Below are 3,476 nucleotides of genomic sequence, written 5' to 3'. Positions count from 1 at the left end.
ATATGAGTAGCTATGAAGGATGCTTCATCAAGAAGCTAGTGTCGAAGGCAAGTGATGTTTCATCCTATTTGGAACCCCTGGAGGACATGCCACAGAGCCGGTCCCCCTGAGTGGCTAGGAAGTTGAAGTATACACCGAAATCCATCTATTATCCTTAAAGGCTGTTTTTAGCGGGCGTGTTGATTCTTGGGTGCTTCTGGCCTTTCAGAAGGCAAAGTGAGCATGTGTCAGAGTCAGAGCAAGTGCAGAGCAGGGTCTTTACCTCTAGAGACTGAGTCCTGAGAGGGTAGGAGCAGGGCCCCAGCAGCACCAGCGGCAGGAGAGATGGGAGAGGGACACTCAGGTGTGCTTGTTCAGATAAAGACCTTGGCCTCTGGAAAGCAGAAACAGAATTAAAAATTTGATTTTATAGTATTTCTTTCAAGGAAAGATAGTAAGTATTCTGTAATCTAAAAAAAATTAGGGTAGAGAGTAGACTTTTTCAGCAGCTGTTGCCAACACAGCTCTAGCTTTCCCTATGGACGCTTTTTTGGAATAGCACCACTCAGCCTAGGTCACTCGAGTGGCAGAGCCAGAGAATCTGGAGGGATGAAGCCCCTCACCTTTTCTCTTCTTAAGGGGGTGCTCCATGCCACCACCACCAGATGCCCAGCTCCCAGGTCACGCCAGGTGTCTGAAGTGAGGTTGATCACAGAAACTGGGGCAGCTTGGAATGCCATGGAATCCATCAGTCAAGAGCCACCTGCACCAGCTCTTGGTCCCAGCACCTCGAGAGAGCTGCCTCCACCCTCTGAGCACCCCAGGTCTCCCTCAAAGTGTTGCCTTGAGGATAAATGCAACATAGACACAGAGCCCAGAACTCATGAGAGAAGTTCCTGCTCTTTTCCATTCGGAAATACAGAAACTCCCAGGAACACAGAGGCCCTTATGAAGGTCATAGCAGTGGGGGCCCTAAAGTCCGCAGAACAGGCAGGCCTTCCCTGTTACCTTTAGGTAAGGTCTGTTAGGGGTAAGCCCACGGGTTTGCCTCCATTAGGTAAGTAGCTGGTTGGTCTCTCCAAACACCCAGATCGGGACCTCAATTTTAGTCATGGAGGGCCAGGAGAAGTGGGGACAACAGCTGAAAAAGGCAGACATTCTGCTAATTAACTATGAGTTGGAGACAGGATGGAGTAGTGAGAAAATTAGAGGAAGTGGAGATTTTGACTGAGAAGTTACACTGAATTAAATTTAAACTTTTAATAGGAGGTAAAAAAATCTATAAATGTTGGATGACTATATAAGGAAGTATTCAGTTCTGGGTTGTTTTCAGATGCATTCTTTATTCAGGACCCTGTAATAAACTTTGAAAAAAGCAGAGTGGCATGTCTTCGCTGAAACCAGTAAAATCAGTCTAGCCATGATAGCATTTTCCCAGTCAGCGCAACCATGAATCACTACTTTCTCAAAGGACTTAATTAACGTCAAGACAAAAGCCTCTAATTTCCCCCCTATTTATCATTTGGCAACAAAACCTGTTTACTTACCACAGATGCCAAAGAATAGATTAAGCTGATAAAGAAAAGTGTAAGATTAACAAGTGCAATTTACTTGTCAGATGGAGGTATTTTATCGTTTCACCGAGTTTTTCTCTCTAGAGGGAAACTTGTGTATTGATACTTTGCAACAGAGACGAAGCCAGAGCCAGTTCAGAGGTCAGTGTCAGGGAGGTGAAGACATCTCTGTGGACCAGGGAATGCCCTTCCCACACCCCTCCCATCACCGGAGAAGAAAGATAAGAAAGGATCTTTCTTACATGCTCTAAGGTAAACAAAGTTTTAAGTGTGCTGGCTTCAGCAGCACATGTACTAAAACTGGAAGCCGACAGAGATTAGCATGGCCCCTGAATAAGCATGATGTGTAAATCCGTTAAACACTCCATTATTAAAAGAAGAATTTTAAATACATTGCTGTAGTAAAGGGAACCACACACACACAATAAAACAATACTACAGTGGCAAAAGGGAAAAATGGAGAGTTAGGGGTAGTTAGGGAGTTTGGAATGGACATGTGCACCCTGCTGTATTTAAAATGGAAAACCAACAAAGACCTACTGTATAGCACAAGGAACTCTGTTCAGTGTTATGTGGCAGCCTGGATGGGAGAGGAGTTTGCAGAGGGGAGATGGATACATGTATGTGTATGGCTGAGTCCCTTCGCTATTCACCTGAAAACTATTACAACACTGGTAATCAGCTATACCTTAATAGAGAATAATAAATTTAAGAAAAAGAAGCAAATAATTACAATATTATAGGTGGCAAAATAGGAAAGTGGAGTCTATAGATGCTATCTATGCTTCTTAAATTAAGACATAACTGCACTTATTATTCATAAGTGTGACACGTGAATAATAATGATGACAACTTGACAAACTAAAAATATACTGTAAATCCTCCAAAGAACCGGAAGTCAAACACAGATATCCCACAAATATCAAAAAGAAGAGAAAGGGGAAAACAAAGCAAAGAAAGGGAAAGAAATCCCTAGAGCAAATGATTTAGGAAATACAGAGTATGTTGAAAACAAATCTCCGAAGGGAAGCTAGTGACAAGTGACACATAAACCATCATGTTCGAGTCGTACATTCAGATGAAATGATACTAACAAATGCAAGTGGGTTCGGCCTACCTACTTGGAGAGAGTCTTGCAGAATGAGGTATGTGTGAAAGAAACTACTAAAAGCAGAATGGGCAAAGACTGACCAGGCAAACTCTAACAGAGAGAAAGCTAGGAGTAACAATATCAGGCAAGGATAAAGTTAAAGCAAAAAGTGAAAAACCTAGCGTGAAAGGGGTAATGAATATTAACACATGGCATCACCCGCAACGATAATGCAACTGTATTTTATGCACTAAATGGGGAAAAAAAACAAAGCCTAACTCCAAAGACTTCCCTGGTGTCTTGGGCTTCCCAGGTCGCTCAGTCAGTAAAGAATCTGCCTGCAATTCAGGGGACCAGGGTTCAATCCCTGGGTCAGGAAGATCCCCTGGAGAAGAGAATGGCAACCCACTCCAGTATTCTTGCCTGGAGAATCCCATGGACAAAGGAGCCTGGCAGGCTGTAGTCCACAGGGTCACAAGAGTCGGAGATGACTTGGTGATTAAATCACCCAGAGACGTCCAGAAAAAATTTAAAAAAACCCAGAAGTAGTATGAGATCAACTCATCCTTATGATATCATGCTTGATCAAGTGGCTAAGATTTCTCAGTTAATTAAGGTGGTAGAGGTTCTGAAGTCAGTCAGCCTCAGCCCAGATGGGTTTGCTCAAACACAAATTACTGGGTTCCACCCCAGGGTTCTGCTTCAGGTGGTCTGAGTGGGCGCTTGAATCCTGTGCAGATGGACATTCAGTAGAGAAAACTATCTGAGGAGAGATGGTGCCCTTTTGAAAGGTGAGGGATTACAAAGACAAGGACGATTCAAGAACTGGTATC

General features: G+C 43.4%; 1 non-coding gene across 1 annotated transcript; it reads left to right on the top strand.

Annotated features, from left to right (window-relative positions):
- The first annotated feature begins 1,823 nt into the window (after positions 1-1,823).
- On the top strand, positions 1,824-1,927 carry LOC120869647. Its single transcript, XR_005722613.1, has one exon. It is a non-coding gene; the product is annotated as a U6 spliceosomal RNA (small nuclear RNA).
- Positions 1,928-3,476: the final 1,549 nt, after the last annotated feature.

Source organism: Oryx dammah, unplaced genomic scaffold, assembly GCF_014754425.2.
Source record: "Oryx dammah isolate SB20612 unplaced genomic scaffold, SCBI_Odam_1.1 HiC_scaffold_10, whole genome shotgun sequence".
Taxonomy (NCBI): Eukaryota; Metazoa; Chordata; class Mammalia; order Artiodactyla; family Bovidae; genus Oryx; species Oryx dammah.
The sequence above is the reverse complement of the archived record's forward strand: the minus strand, read 5'-3'. Positions and strand labels throughout refer to the sequence as shown.